The sequence below is a fragment of the Salvelinus alpinus genome, chromosome 8 (assembly GCF_045679555.1).
Source record: "Salvelinus alpinus chromosome 8, SLU_Salpinus.1, whole genome shotgun sequence".
NCBI lineage: Eukaryota > Metazoa > Chordata > Actinopteri > Salmoniformes > Salmonidae > Salvelinus > Salvelinus alpinus.
This window is the reverse complement of record NC_092093.1, coordinates 66,354,957-66,372,428: the sequence shown is the minus strand read 5'-3', so window position 1 is coordinate 66,372,428 and position 17,472 is coordinate 66,354,957. Positions and strand designations below refer to the sequence as shown.

The window sequence follows — 17,472 nt, the reverse complement described above, 5'->3', positions numbered from 1 at the left end:
GATCTCTGGATATTGGGAGGGAATAACTTGCAATGGAATGACATTGTGCACACATTATGCAATACAAAAACACCCTTCCAAATGATAACCACCGTAGGCTTTAACATATAAGTAATACTGATTAAAGGTATTTTTTTTAAATATATTTTCTGATTGTGGACCACCGCTGTGATGGACTTATCTCCCCCTTTCTTTGGCTATGGTTCATTCCCGAAGCCGCTGTATCTATTCGTAGCTGCTATCATAAACACTCACTCTAGGTCCACACGAGGAGCAACAAAGTGAACACATGGAAAAGCAAAAGATTGAGCGAGAAGTCCGTTCTTTTTCCATGTAGGACTAGTTTCTCCTGAGATGTGGGGTAAGTCATATCTTCTATAGCCTACTGAATGCGTCTTTGGATATCTATTCTAACAAGATCACGCGCTTTTCACCAATCAAAAAATCTGATATTGTTAGTTTATATGATGGGAAACTTGTAGTCATTTTCAGAGGAAAATCTGGTTGGGCAGTTTGACTTTCTGTCGAATTAGTCTCGTTCTGTTTTACTGACCGTTACTGAGTGAGGCAAACGTCCGTTCAACAGTCTCGGGTTGACATTTGCAATTATGTTGTAGGCTACACTGGAAATAATACTGGCAGCACAGAAGCCAGTAAATTAATATAGCTTTACAGGAACTTTACTGAAACACAAACGTGCAGAATATTACTGTAACACCTGACTGACTACAGCAACATGGTGTATTTATAGAATTTGCAGTGCATTACTGGAAGCACAGTGGTTAGCAAACTGTTGCATATTCACAGTGCAGGCAGCTAGTGCAAACAATGAGCACTATTTCTGTGTTTAATATAGGTATTTCAGTAACTTTTGTAATCTGTATTTGACTGGCCTGAAGTACAATTCATGTATTTTGTAACATTTTAATTACAATAAATGGATTTAGTATTTTCAATTTTTTTAAACTTGCATTTATCCCCCCTGCCTAGGGCGGCAGGTAGCCTAGCGGTTAGAGTGTTGGGTCAGTAACCAAAAGGTGGCTAGATCGAATCCCGAGCTGAAAAGGTACAAATCTGTTGTTCTGCCCATGAAACAAGGCGGTTAACCCACTGTTCCTAGGCCGTCATTGTAAATAAGAAGTTGTTCTGAACTGACTTGTCTGGTTAAATAAAGTAGCTACAACAATATTCTTTGTAATGGTCACCATCTTTCTACTTGCTATGAGTGTGGTATTTTCTTGTTTATCTTCCTTACTTTAATGCACTGACTGTAAGTCGCTCTGGATAGGAGTGTCTGCTAAATGACCAAAATGGAAAGGTTAAAGGGAACACTTGCAAAGCACACAGTTGAGTGTTATTCTAATGAGCTCCGCCCCTAACAAGGCCATGTTTGAGGGCGGAGCTCATTAGAATAATACCCAGCAGAGTGCTTTCCAAGTCCTCATTTTTATATTTACATTTTGGTCAGTTTGCAGACGCTCTTGTCCAGAGCGACTTACAGTCAGTGCATATCACATGTCATAGCGAGTGAAACATTTCTGTAACCGTTACTGAGAACATTGTTGTAGTTAATGATCCATTGGTATTCACCAAGTTTTTATTTGCAACGAAATACCTTTTCATGTAATTTGTTCCATATCTGGTTAGTGTCAAGTATGATACTATAACATTTACTGTAACTTGCCACCAGCTTCCTGTAAAATACTGTAATATCAGAGACAATGCTATTGTACGTATGTTGGAATTTTACAGTAATTCCATGGGTTTAGTGCAAGTAGGTTGGTTTCAAGTGTTTGAATAGCCCATGACATTTATGAATTTTCTATGTTTCATATCCCCTTGCATTTCTAGAAGCCTAGCTTCTAGAAAAGGCTTCCAAACCGTCTGTGATTATAATGCAAAACAGACCAAAAGGACTTGCAAAACACTCATTCAATAAAGGTCTGAGACTTGCTGTCACTCTGATCTGTCCCCTACAAACATTTAATCATTAGTGAACTAGTACCACATTTCAGTTAAATTGGTACAGCATTCTCACTAACGGATGCAACAAATATAGCCACTACAAGGCACGCCTCTAAATATGCTAATGCACCAGATGCAACAATACCACGCACTCACTAGTTTTCAAAGGGATTTTAGTGCATTTTTAGTATACAAACAGCTCCCACCACACCCGTAACATAATATACCTCTACCATAGGCCAGTTAAACTGGCACAGCGCTTACATCAGGCCAACAGAACCAACTGAAAGCCAAGCCCCCACTAAGCCACACCTATAATATAATGTACCTCTACCATAGACCAGTTAAACTGGTACAACACTCCCACTTACAGCTGGCCAAAAATAACTAACTGAAAACCATGCACCCACTAAGCCATGCCTATACAATTTTTTACAATCGCTTACACACTAAAAGTGGTACTTGAGGCATACTCAGTGAAACCATTAACTCATGTACCTAATCTTCAGACCAAGTCTGCAACACTGCAAGCCCATTATCTGCTTTACACTCAGTTTGCAATTGTAAAACACTTTTTTCAAAACACTAAACACAGTTCTCTAAATTAGACACATTCAAAACGAACAGCTCTTGTGTTTTGTTTGGAAAACACTGCCATTCCAAATGCCACACTCATTTACCGATTACGTATACCCAGTAAACACGTGTGAAAACACATATAGCTCATTTCTTCACCTAGAAATCAGAGCCCGAGCAGTATAAATAAGCTTCAGGTTGGCTTTCTTGATTTGGACAACAATGGAGGCCAATTTTGGAGAGCGAGAGAGAGGAAGAGGAATGAGAGTAAGAGGGGTACAAGGAGTAGGAAGAGGAAGGGGACAAGGACATGGAAGAGGACAAGGAGGAGGACCAGAACAAGCCTATTTGTTTATCTTCTACTGTATTTGTTTTGTCTGTTACTGTTCATCCCGAAATCTGGATGAAAATGCAATGTTTTGAGAAAGAAATACATTGCATTGCTGTTTATAGTGTAAATATATACTGAATATGAATACATACCGTGTATATTTGTGCACAGACATGTACATGTGAGTGCTATGACAAACTGCCGTGGACTCCACTGCACACTGAACATGTGTAGTTGGGTGTGTATAAGATCATTTGATGGTTTGTGTGTAGAGTTTTGATGCAAAAACACAATTTTGAGACGAGTTAAAAGGGTTTCGAATATAGTGTTTGGTTTTGCAAGAGATGTGTGACGTTTTGCATGTTGTGTGTGTGTTTTGGGGGTTTTGTGTGTAGAGTCTAGAGAAAGGGAGCCATAGTTTCAGAGATAATGTGTAAGCAATTGTCAAAAACTGTAATATATTTTCCATGTGTGCCTTGCCTTTTTGAGTGAATTGTAGAGTTACCAGCAATTACTTTATTTGTTAGTGACAGAGACACGGTTGTTGAATTAGTTCTTTTTGAAGTCCTGTCGCAATCCCCATGTGAGCTCTTATGCAAATGTTATAATTCAACTCTGACAATGCAGTACATATTACATTTTGAATCTTAGTCTTATACAGTGGCCGGAAACTCATTGTTTGCAGGCCACACCCGGCCTGAAAGTAGGGTTGCAAAATTCCAGTAACCTTCCCAAAATGTCCTGCTTATTTCGTCCATTTTTCAGGAAGTTTGAAAGTGGGATTTCTGGAAATCCTGGGAAATTTGGGAAAGTTGCCCGAATTTTGCAACTCTACCTGCAAGTCACAATATGTTGACTTGCAAAGTGAAGTGTAATGCCAATTGGAATCCAGCCAGTAGGATATCCAACAGTTGACATTTTTATTCACCTGCAGCCTGCATTCAGAATGACTGCCAGGGTTAGGAACATCGTGAGAGACTACAGTGGGTTCCGAAAGTATTCGTACCCCTTGACTTACTCCACATTCTGTTGTGTTACAGCCTGAATAAAAAATGGACACAATTCCCCATAATGACAGAGTCAATATATGTTTTTTTTATTAACATTTTTGCATATTTACTGAAATTGAAATACAGAAATATCAAATTTGTTGAAGTGTCTTTTTTGGTAAGTCTCTAAGAACTTTGCACACCTGGATTGTGCAATATTTTTTAATTTTTTTATTCTTCAAACTCTGTCAAGTTGATTGTTGATCATTGCTAGACAGACATTTTCAAATATTGCCATAGATTTTCAAGCTGAATTAAGTCAAAAGTAACTAGGCCACTCAGGAAAATTCCTGGTAAGCAACTTGGTAAGTGTAGATTTGGCCTTGTGTTTTAGGTTATTGTCCTACTGAAAGGTGAATTTGTCTCCCAGTGTCTGTTGGAAATCAGACTGAACCAGGTTTTCCTCTATGGATTTGCCTGTGCTTATAGCTGTATTCTATTTATTTTCTATCGTAAAAAAAAGTATCCTAGTCCTTGCCGATAACAAGCATACCCATAACATGATACAGCCACCACTATGCTTGAAAATACATAGTGGTACTCAGTGATGTGTTGGATTTGCCCCAAACATAATGCTTTTAATTCAGGATAAATTTAATTTCTTTGCCACATTTTTTGCAGTATTAGTGCCTTGTTGCAAACAGGATGCATGTTTTGGAATATTTGTATTCTCATTCACAACTTCGTCCTATTTACTCTGTCATTTAGGTTAGTATTGTGGAGTAACTACAATGTTGTTGATCTATCCTCAGTTTTCTCATATCACAACCATTAAACTCTGGAACTGTTTTAAAATCCCCATTGGCCTCATGGTGAAATCCCTGAGTGGTTTTCTACCTCTCCGGCAACTGAGTTAGAAAGGAAGCCTGTATCTTAGTGACTGGGCATCCAAAGCCTAATTAATAACTTCACCTGTGCTCAAAGGGATATTCAGCGTCTGCTTTTTTATTCTTCGCCAGGCATTGAAAAACCTCCCTGGTCTTTGTGTTTGAAATTCTTTACTCGATTGAGGGACCTTACAGATAATTGTATGTGTGGGGTACAGAGAAGGGGTAGTCATTAAAAAAACCATGCTCACCACTATTATTGAACACATTTGCTGAATCTTTTTTTTTACCCCCCTTTTTCATGGTATCCAATTGTTAGAAGTTACTGTCTTGTCTCATCACTGCAAATCCCGTACAGACTCGGGAGAGGCGAAGGTCGGGAGATATGCGTCCTCCAAAACACAACCCAACCTGCTTCTTAACACAGCGCACATCCAACCCGGAAGCCAGCTGCACTGTGTGTCAGAGGAAACACTGTACAACTAGCGACCTGGTCAGCATGCACTGCACCCAGCCCACCACAGGAGTCACTAGTGCACAATGAGACAAGGATATCCCTGCCGGCCAAACCCTCCCTAACCCAGACGACGTGAGGCCAATTGTACGCCACCCCATGGGCCTCCCAGACCGGCCGGCTGCGACAGAGCCTGGGCTCGAACCCAGAGTCTCTGGGTCTCACAGCTAGCTAGACCACTGCGCCACCCGGGAGGCCCTCGTTTGCTGAATCTTTGAGCCATTTTCCCAAAACTCTAAACACAAAACTCTACAAATCTCTAGCTAAAGCAAACACTGCTTTAGCTCTTTCCAAAATGTTTTTTTGCATCAAACTGACACACATGCGTCATTTGAATAGCTCTGTCTACCAACCACTTATGTGCTCAACACAAAACACTACTATGTATATCCCATCAGTAGGTTTATGCATTTTCATTGTTACACTGTAGCCAGTTGTAAAAGATTGTTACAGTAATGTATACCTACTCAAATATACAGTGGGGAGAACAAGTATTTGATACACTGCCGATTTTGAAGGTTTTCCTACTTACAAAGCATGTAGAGGTCTGTAATTTTTATCATAGGTACACTTCAACTGTGAGAGACGGAATCTAAAACAAAAATCCAGAAAATCACATTGTATGATTTTTAAGTAATTAATTTGCATTTTATTGCATGACATAAGTATTTGATACATCAGAAAAGCAGAACTTAATATTTGGTACAGAAACCTTTGTTTGCAATTACAAAGATCATACGTTTCCTGTAGTTATTGACCAGGTTTGCACACACTGCAGCAGGGATTTTGGCCCACTCCTCCATACATACCATCTCCAGATCCTTCAGGTTTCGGGGCTGTCGCTGGGCAATACGGACGTTCAGCTCCCTCCAAAGATTTTCTATTGGGTTCAGGTCTGGAGACTGGCTAGGCCACTCCAGGACCTTGAGATGCTTCTTACGGAGCCACTCCTTAGTTGCCCTGGCTGTGTGTTTCGGGTCGTTGTCATGCTGGAAGATCCAGCCACGACCCATCTTCAATGCTCTTACTGAGGGAAGGAGGTTTTTGGCCAAGATCTCGCGATACATGGCCCCATCCATCCTCCCCTCAATACGGTGCAGTCGTCCTGTCCCCTTTGCAGAAAAGCATCCCCAAAGAATGATGTTTCCACCTCCATGCTTCACGGTTGGGATGGTGTTCTTGGGGTTGTACTCAACCTTCTTCTTCCTCCAAACACGGCGAGTGGAGTTTAGACCTAAAAGCTCTATTTTTGTCTCATCAGACCACATGACCTTCTCCCATTCCTCCTCTGGATCATCCAGATGGTCATTGGCAAACTTCAGACGGGCCTGGACATGCACTGGCTTGAGCAGGGGGACCTTGCGTGCGCTGCAGGATTTCAATCCATGACAGCGTAGTGTGTTACTAATGGTTTTCTTTGAGACTGTGGTCCCAGCTCTCTTCAGGTCATTGACCAGGTCCTGCCGTGTAGTTCTGGGCTGATCCCTCACCTTCCTTATGATCATTGATGCCCCACGAGGTGAGATCTTGCATGGAGCCCCAGACCGAGGGTGATTGACCGTCATCTTGAACTTCTTCCATTTTCTAATAATTGCGCCAACAGTTGTTGCCTTCTCACCAAGCTGCTTGCCTATTGTCCTGTAGCCCATCCCAGCCTTGTGCAGGTCTACAATTTTATCCCTGATGTCCTTACACAGCTCTCTGGTCTTGGCCATTGTGGAGAGGTTGGAGTCTGTTTGATTGAGTGGGTGGACAGGTGTCTTTTATACAGGTAACGAGTTCAAACAGGTGCAGTTAATACAGGTAATGAGTGGAGAACAGGAGGGCTTCTTAAAGAAAAACTAACAGGTCTGTGAGAGCCGGAATTCTTACTGGTTGGTAGGTGATCAAATACTTATGTCATGCAATAAAATGCAAATTAATTATTTAAAAATCATACAATATGATTTTCTGGATTTTTGTTTTAGATTCCGTCTCTCACAGTTGAAGTGTACCTATGATAAAAATTACAGACCTCTACATGCTTTGTAAGTAGGAAAACCTGCAAAATCGGCAGTGTATCAAATACTTGTTCTCCCCACTGTACATAAACACACACAAATGCAATACAGTAACAAAAACATTGTCATTTATTTCCAAAATGCAGTCTTTTTGAACATTGTGTTTTGTATGTAACACTTTCCATACCCAACAGGAGAAAACCAGTAAAAACATTCAGTAAGATAAAGGGTTTTCTGTACAACAAGACAAAAGGAAAGTGTCTCATTCATTCAAAACTCTAAACACAAAAAGACCTGCAAAATGTAAGAGAAAAGACATTAGGCTGCATCCGGCCTCCTGTTTTGGTCTGGCCACAGCACCTCATCTACATCACAAGCGATGTTCTCCCTGGCTCAACAGCGGGGAAAGAATCTTCTGGAGTGACGGATCCAGACGCTGAAAGCCCCCACATCAACCTCACCACATCCATCCACCATTGCCTGGAGAAGAGGCATCCGTGCGAGGGGATGGCGGTCATACACCTTCCATCGCCATGCCGAAGAAAAACTCTTCAGTTGGGTTTAGGAATGGGAAATATGGTGGGAGGTATAGAACAATAAATTGTGGGTGGTCGATGAACCAGTTGTGGACCAGAGCAGCCCGGTGGAAACTCACGTTGTCCCAGATGACAACATACCTGGACTGCTTTGGTCCACCCCTCTGCTCGGCTGGATTGAGGATGCCGTGTAGTGTGTCCAGGAATGTGATGAGAATGGCGGTGTTGTAGGGACCAAGGTTGGCATGGTGATGGAGGACTCCTTGCTGGCTAACGGCTGCGCACATGGTGATATTCCCTCCACACTGTCCAGGGACTTTCACAATGGCACGGTGGCCAATAACGTTCCGTCCTGGTCTTTTGGCTAGGTTGAAGCCAGCCTCATCCATGTAAATATAAACATGCTGAATTGCAGCGGCATCCAGCTCCAAGACTCTCTGAAACAGACAACAAGACAGTATGTGACGTAGACCTAAAGCATTCAATATGGTGAGGCACAATAGACTGGATTACAGTACTGTGTCTACACAGTGCTGATATGATAGTAAATTCACAGTATAGTACTTACTTGCACATATTCATAGCGCTGTTCTTTAACCCTCTCTGGGTTTTGTTCAAATGCCGCCCTGTAGACCTGTTTCATCCGGATTCGGTTGCGCTGTAATACACGGTCCAATGTAGACAAGCCCACCTGGTGAATGTTATTGAATATTGTGTTGTCTGCAGTTATGTGGTTCTGGATTTCTCGTAGTCTAATGGTACTGTTTGCCACCACCATGTTCACAATAGCGGTCTCCTGTTCTGGTGTGAACAGCCGGTGTCTTCCACCATGGCCTGGCCGTATCTCAGTTCTGCAGAAGATCCACAAATATGATATGATTGGTTACAGTAAGCTAAAATAATCTATTTTCTTTCAATATGAAATGACATTACTGTAACATTGGCCAACAATCACTGAGTAACATAGGCCTACTGATATGTCGGACTGCAGTAAACACACATAAAGAGCATAGTGTAGATTGTAGGTAACTTACCTGTTCTCATTTCTGAATGTACGGATGATAGATGCAACCGTGTAGCGGCTCAGGTTGGGTTGAACTCTCTGCCCAGCCTCCCTCATACTCAATCCATGGTTGAGCACATGGTGAACCAATGTGGCCCTGATTTCATCTGAGATAACTGTCCTTCCTCGTCCTCCTCTTCCTCTCACTCCTTCACCTCTAGCTCTTGCTTCACCATTGACTTCCTTTTTCCTCCAAAACAGGAGAGCTCATCTGTGGCCTTTTCTAGTCCTAAAGCTCTGATTTCTTAAGTGAACAATTCAGCAACTAGTATTTACACCTGTGAGGAGTGGGTGTTGCCAATTGGTATATAGAGCTTGGCATTGTGATTGTCGTTGCTTTCCAAAGGGTCTAAAGATATTTCAATTTTGAATGTTGTGTCTAATGTAGAGAACTGTGTGTAGTGTTTTGCAAAAAGTGTGATATAGAATTGAAAACTGAGTATAAAGCAGGAATTGTGCTTGCAATTTTGCAGAGTTGGTTTAGAGATTTGGTATATGAGTTTCAGGTTTCGGTGATTGCATTTCAAGTTCCAGTTTTAGTGTGTTGGGGAAAACAGTAAGCACATTTTTACTCCTAAACTTCTTTAGGTTTTCCATAACAAAGGGGTTGAGTACTTAATGACTCAAGACATTTTAGCTTTGAATTTTTTATGAATAAAAAACCATTTCAATTTGACATTATGGGGTAATGTGTGTAGATCAGTGACACAAACACTCAATTTAAACCATTTTAAATTAAGGCTGTAACACAACTAAATAACTGAAATGTATGTTATTTATCTTTGTGTAGCATGAGATTAATCAATCGATGTGCATGCAAAAACACAGATAAAAAAACGACTCTATAAACTCAACCTGTAGTAGAGCATGCTGGGAAATATGATGATGATAATGAATATGGTAAACATTTGCCTAACTAGCCTAACTTCTTGAAAAATTGTCTGAGACACATGATATTTTTTATAAATCAGGGCTAAAACGTAGCCATGTCCGCGCCGCATTAGCCTCAAATGGTCACCTCCAGTGGAGGCTGCAGAGGGGAGGACGGCTCAAAATAACAGCTGGAACGGAGCGAATGGAATGGCATCAAACCACATGGAAACCACATGAAAACCATGCCATTACCATGAGCCTGTCCTCTCCAATTAAGGTGCCAGCAATCTACTGTGGTCACTTCGTTCTTGTTTCGTATTCCTCCTGCTGGCTGGCTGAGGCTCGCTTCAGACTGTCAGTTTTTACTTCACTTTTCAGAGCACGAAGGCCAGGGTGTGGGGCCGCGGCATAGATGCAAGATGACTTCGGATCAGCAATGTGATTGGTCAATTATCCACGTTAAAATATACTAACATAAAACATACTATAGTATACTATTGTATAAATACTATAGTCCACAAAAACACTACAGTATTATTTACTGTTGTGTTGTGGACATGACTGTATTATATAGGGGTCGGCAACAGGCGGGGAGTGATTTATTTTGCCCCCCAAAGTTTTTCGTAAAAAATATAGAAATACAAAACTCACTAAAAAGACTAAAATCACCAGGAATCCAGCTAAAAATGAGTTTAATTTAGGAAATCTGTTCAGCAAGTATTCCCATGAATACAAAATGAGACATAGGCGATCGTGTCTCAAAGTAATCAAGGTATGAAATGATTGTTATATTTACTGTATTTACTGTAGTATTTTTGTGGACATGTAGTGTTATTTACTAAAGTGTTTCTGTCTTATTATCTTTGGCATAACGGTAGGGGCTTTCGCCATTGGAAAGTTACAATAGGTAGGCAGGCAGTCTGAACGGATAGTTGAACGCGTCTGCTCTTTTCTATGACCTGTAGCGACAACGAGGAACTTTGGGACTGGTAGGGCTTCCTGTCCTCTTCTAACCCTCTTCTTCGTGTATCGGTCTGGTGAAGGTCAGGTTTGGCAAGGTACAAGGTACAAGGTGGAGTTCTCCTTTATTTTTGTATTTTTTTCTCATCTTGATTTTATTAAAACAAAATGTAATGGATTTAAAGTGCAATAACACCTGCGTTTAGGTTGTTAAAATGTCAGCTTCTATTGCAGTGCCTATCAGCCGGAGTAAGAGTGGATAAAATCACAATAAAATGCATCAGAAATGCACTCTAAAAATGTTTTAAAAGTGGTTTTCTTCTGCAGAGTACCCTCAGGTGGTTCAGTGACTTCCTTCCCTGCCTCTCCAGGCACTCCAGGACCGCCCTGTGGGGTGGTTACAGTTTAAGGTGCACTTACTTGGTTCTTTTGGTGTTTCTGGAGAAGAGGACGCACTGGGTTTTCAGGGGGTTGAGCTTGACCCGGTTCTCGATCTCTGTACAGCTCCTCTGTAGCTTTTTTATAACATAGGCAAAGCTTTTGGAGGAGGCCGAATAACAGAGATAATCTGCAAACTGGGCCACTTGTCCCTCTCTTTGGTAATAAACAGTGGAGGACTTGGGCCTCCCAATTGGCACAGCAGTCTAAGGCATCGGAGTGCTTGAGGCATCACTACAGATCCGGGTTCGATCCCGGGCTGTGTCGCAGGCGCCTAAGACCGGGAGACCCATGAGGCGGCGCACAATTGGCCCTGGGTCATCAGGGTTAGGGGAGGATTTGGCCGGCGGGATGTCCTTGTTCCATCGCGCTCTCGCAACTCCTGTGGCGGGCTGGGCGCATGCACGCTGACCCGGTCGCCAGTTGTACAGTGTTTCCTCTGACACATTGGTGCGGCTGGCTTCCCGGGTTAAGCGAGCAGTGTGTCAAGAAGCAGTGTGGCTTGGCAGGGTTGTGTTTCGGAGGACGCATGGCTCTCGACCTTCGCCACTCCCAAGTCCGCACGGGAGTTGCAGCGATGAGACAAGACTGTAACTACCAATTGGATATCATGAAAAAGGGCTAAAAGTACTCTGTCGCTGAAAGACTGAGGGAGACTGAGCCTCTTCTGAGTGCAGAAGACCGCATGGACCAGAAGTGGGTATCTATTAGCTCAGTGCTTTATCAGGCCCACTCAATTGGCTTCAGAGGTAGGAAACATCAGGACTTGTTTCGATGAGAACTCTGACACCATCACAGCCTTACTGGACAATATGCATAAAGTGCACAGGGCTACTCTCAACAGCCCCACATCTGCTACCCTCCACCAGCAATGGCGTGCATCACGCAAGGAAGTGCAAACAATCTTGCATGCTCTGCAGAACGAATGGTGGATGAATAAGGCACAGGAAATCCACATTTATGCAGACAAAAATGAAATGCACAAATTCGGCACCTCAACTAAAGCTATCTATGGCCCTAGAAGTCGCTCCATCACCCCCCTGAGAACAGCTGATGGTCTGACTCTCTTGAAGGCCCGAAACAAGATCCTGATGAGGTGGGCTGACCACTTTGAAGCACTACTCAATGAGCGTTCTCCTACAGACCACTGTAACAACTGCCTGTCCGTCCACCCATTCAAGACCTTGACCTCGACCAGATAGGTTACTTCTGCACCAGAACGATTCACCAGTGCATAAGTGAGGTTTGGGACCGGGAGATCATCCCCCAACGGTGGAGGGATGCAAATATTGTCACCATCTATAAGAACAAGGGAGACAAAGTCTATCTGCAGTAACAGCCGGGGGATATCCCTGGCTGTTGCCGGCAAGGTCCTGGCTAAAATGATGCTACATAGGTTGGTTAACAACATCACAGACGAACTGCTGCTTCAGAAATAGCAGGAGTATGGTCAACATGATATTCACAGCACGGCAACTCCAGGAGAAGTGCCGTTAACAACATCAGGACCTTTTCATGGCCTTCGTCGACCTCTCCAAGGCGTTCGACACTGTGAGCAGGGAACTACTATGGGGGATTTCTGCTCAAATTTGGCTCTCCCTACAAATTTGTCAACATCCTTTGCCAGTTCCATGATGGGATGATGGTTCGGATGACCATAGGAGGTCAGGAGTCAGTTCCCTTTGGAGTAAGCATCGGTGTGAGGCAGGGGTGTGTGCTGGCACCTGTTCTCTTTAAAATATTTATCCTATGTGTCACCCAGCTTCTCCACAAGGAGCTTGAGGACAGCTGCGGGGTTGCGGTGGACTTCAGGCTGGATGGAAACCTATTCAACATCAGGAGTCTCCAAACCACCACCAAGGTTTTGACGGAGCGGGTTCTTGAGCTGCCGTATGCTGATGACTGTGCTCGGGGCCAATACTCTGGAAGACCTTCAGTCCGTCCTTGTAGCGGCTGTGAGGGTCTATAGCAGGATGGGACTGTCTATCAACACCACCAAGACAGAGGTGGTCTGCCAATGGCGATCCAGCCCTGCACACACCATGCCTGTCTTTACCATTGAACACAAATCATTGGCAATAGTCCCGTCCTTCAAATATCTGGGCACCATCCTCTCAGAGGACTGCAGATTCGACCTCAAAATTCAAAATAGGATCAAGCAAGCGTCAGCTGGATTCGGGAAACTCAGACGCAGGGTCTTCCGAAACATCTCCACCTCCACACCAGAGTCGCCGTCTATAAAGCCGTCTACATCACCACACTTCTTTACAGCTGTGAAGCCTGGGCCACTTACAGTCACCACAACAAGCAGCTCGAGCGAATCCACATAAGATGCCTGCAGCGCATCCTGGGAATCACCTGGTGTGACCGTGTGCCCCATACAGAAATACTTGCTAAGACCAACTGCAAGAGTAGGGAGGCCTTGGTCACCCAACACCAACTATGCTGGCTTAGGCATGTAAATAGAATGTTTCAGGAGCACGTCCTACGGAAGATCCTGCATGGCCAGCTACATCTTGGCCGGGGGTCTGCAGGGAGGCAAATGAAGCGCTTCAAGGACCAGCTGAAAACGTCGCTGAAGAAGTGCAACATCAAACCCACAGCCCGGGAGGATGCTGCTGCCAACCGTTCCACCTGGTGGCAGCTCTGCCCCAGCGGTGTACAGAGGTGGGAGGATGAGAGGAGCGCAAAGAAACAGCAAAAACAGCTCAGGAGACAAACAACCATGCCTGCCCCCGCCAACACAGACTGCATATGCCCCACCTGCAGTCACTGTTAACTCAGAAGTGGAAGACATCATCAGATACGATGGTCTACCGTAACTTAACGTAACATATTGTTTATAAAAGTGAGGCCTGTACAAATGTCAAAATAATCATTTCTATATCCCCATATCACACACTCACAAACTGAAAACATAATGTATGTAATTGTTTAGAAATACAGTATGTCTCAAATATCACTTTCATTTGGGATGCCGTTAATATCAGAAGTGACTTTTCGTAGCAGGTTAGGATAACTTTCACAGCAGGTGAAGAGAATGAATGTAGCAGGTTAGGAGAATTAGGTTAAGGTTAGGAAAATGGTTAACTAAAATGCTAAAATTCCCTTCAACTCGAATATGCAAGTTTTGACGTCACGTTGACATCCCTTTTAGACATGACCCATTTAGAATCGCGGCAAAGTTGCTTTCTTTTTCAGTCACGTCTTTTGCCATGTTGGTGTGGGTCAATCAAAAACACCCAAATGATTGGTTAATAAAAAAATACCTTCCCACAATGCAGGTGATAGCTGCATGGTGCAATTGGTGAGAAGCAGCTGCACCGACCTGAAGGCGACCAAACATAGGTTATTCAAATTTGAGAATACAATTTACGGGTGCCTAGTATTTTTTATTTAAGTGTGATGCGTGAAGGCCTATACTCATTGAAGCCAATTACAACAATGTTGACTGCAAACACAGGATGTTTTTTTTACTGTCGCTTTCTCTCGTTACTGTAGCCTATGCTATTTATTAAACTGTAGTATCAATCCACAATGAACTAGGATGAGAATATTCCGTGCCGCCAGCCGAACTCATCAACAGCAAAGACCGTCAATAACCTACAGAATTTGAGATGGGCACCATCCGAGCCAACTGGGGCAAGGAAACCTCTCGAGCCAGCTAGGGCGTGGAAGCCCGACGAGCTGGCTAGGCACCCCGGGTTCCATCGGCGGCGGCCCAGAGCCGATGTCACCACCAACCGGAACGCCAGTACTCCCCGATACTTCGTATGTAGGCTGCTGCATTCTGTCACATGGATGACGCTGGAGAGACGAAGCAGGTACGGGGAGTAAAACATTTAATATAGAACGGACATGGAACAAGACAGTAACAGCGTCAGCAAACAAGTAACACAGACAAAAAACAATCAATGCAGCAGCGGGGAACAGAACAAGGGAACTGACAAATATAGGGGAGGTAATTAACAGGTGATGAGTGAGTCCAGGTGAGTCCAATATCGCTGGTGACAAGGGAAGGCACGAGTGCGAAATAGATGTCAGGAGTGCGTGATGCAGGGCAGTCTGGCGCCCTCAAGCGCCAGGCAAGGAAGGGATAAGAACGTTGCCAGCCATTATGGCAATGGAACATTTAGAACGAACTAGGGTCTCGTTCATAGATACAGACCAAAAAGACTGAACGACTGGGTCGCGTTTCCAGCAATAATAGACCAGCAGGCTTGGTTAGCATCCCTAGATTTGTGTCGGGACTTTACCTTGTGGAAGGATGAAATAGAATGAATAAATTCATCAAAATAACATTTTAAATGAAAATATGTCAATCATTATTTGAATATGTAAGTAAGCAATTAGGTTCAGAATGTACAGTGGCTTGAGAAACTATTCACCTCTTGACATTTTTCCTGTTTTGTTGCCTAACAACCTGGAATTAAAAATAGATTTTTGGGGGGGTTGTATCATTTGATTTACACAACATGCCTAACACTGAAGATTATTGTGAAACAACAAAAAATAAACTTGAGTGTGCATAACTACCCCCATGTCTCTATAAGTCTGGCACATCTAGCCACTGGGATTTTTGCCCATTCTTCAAGGCAAAACTGCTCCAGCTCCTTCAAGATGGATGGGTTCCGCTGGTGTACAGTAATCTTTAAGTCATACCACAGATTCTCAATTGGATTGAGGTCTTTGCTTTGACTAGGCCATTCCAAAACATTTAGATGTTTCCCATTAAACCACTCGAGTGTTGCTTTATCAGTATGCTTAGGGTCATTGTCCTGCTGGAAGGTGAACCTCTGTCCCAGTCTCAAATCTCTGGAAGACTGAAACAGGTTTTCCTCAAGAAATTCCCTGTATTTAGCTCCATCCATCATTCCTTCAATTCTGACCAGTTTCCCAGTCCCTGCCGATGAAAAACATCCCCACAGCATGATGCTGCCACCACCATGCTTCACTGTGGGGATTGTGTTCTCAGGGTGATGAAAGGTGTTGGGTTTGTGCCAGACATGGCGTTTTCCTTGATGGCCAAGAAGCTACATTTTAGTCTCATCTGACCAGAGTACCATCATCCATATGTTTGGGGAGTCTCCCACATGCCTTTTGGTGAACACCAAACGTGTTTTTTTTTTCTTTAAGCAATGTTTATTTTCTGGACACTCTTTTGTAAATTCCAGCTCTGTGGAGTGTACGGCTTAAAGTGGACAGATACTCCAATCTCCGCTGTGGAGCTTTGCAGCTTCTTCGGGGTGCTTTGGTCTCTTTGTTGTCTTTCTGATTAATGCCCTCCTTGCCTGGTCCGTGGGTTTTGGTGGGCGGACCTCTCTTGGCAGGTTTGTTGTGGTGCCATATTCTTTCCTTTTTTAATAATGGATTTAATGGTGCTCTGTGGGATGTTCAATGTTTCGGATATTTTTTTATATCCCAACCCTGATCTGTACTTCTCCACAACCTTGTCCCTGACCTGTTTGGAGAGCTCCTTGGTCTTCATGGTGCCGCTTGCATGGTGGTGCCCCTTGCTTAGTGGTGTTGCAGACTCTGGGTCCTTTCAGAACAGGTGTATGTATACTGAGATCATGTGACAGATCATGTGACACTTAGATTGCACACAAGTGGACTTTATTTAACTAATTATGTGACTTCTGAAGGTAATTGGTTGCACCAGATCTTATTTAGGAGCTTCATAGCAAAGGGGGTGAATACATATGCATGCACAACTTTTCAGTTTTTTCTATTTTTGAATTTTTTTAAACAAGTAATTTTTTTCATTTCACTTCACCGATTTGGACTACCTTGTGTATGTCCATTACATGAAATCCAAATAAAAACCTATTTAAACCTATCAGTTTTTTACTATTTTGTGAATGTTTTGTGCAAATAATATGTGTAATGTTGTATGCAAATGAAAGTTCTATAATTTATTTGTAATAGAACGTTATTGAAAATGATCAATACTGTGCATGGTTCTCACATTTTTTCAACTGTTTCGGTAGTGACTAGGGTTGAATATTTTCCTGGTATTTAAAAAAAAAAATCCATCCCGAGAATAAATCACTTTTCTCCTGGGTAACCCGGTATTTCCCACCAAAACCTGAAGTGTCATTCTAAAGCATTATAAAGGATATAAATATGTCTGGATTTGATTAGAGCTTTGATAAGCATGAACATTCCAAACCTGATGCTACCTGAACCCGATGAGCCATATATTCAATACATTTTATGAGCCCTACATTAATGACATTTAATGAGCCCAAGACCAAAAAGATAAGAAATGATTGTGCAGTTATCCAATACATAAATACCAAAACCTGACTGTTTGCCTACCTGTGTATGACCATTGCTT

The 17,472-nt window shown here is 42.9% G+C and overlaps 1 protein-coding gene across 1 annotated transcript in view; it reads left to right on the top strand.

The window, feature by feature from the left end:
• The first annotated feature begins 251 nt into the window (after positions 1-251).
• The window catches only part of LOC139582396 (5-hydroxytryptamine receptor 5A-like), a 36,104-nt gene continuing 18,883 nt past the window's right edge, over positions 252-17,472 (top strand). The window contains exon 1 of the mRNA XM_071412357.1: positions 252-361. The gene's annotated coding sequence lies outside the window, so the exon portion shown is untranslated. The remainder of the gene's footprint in view (positions 362-17,472) is intronic.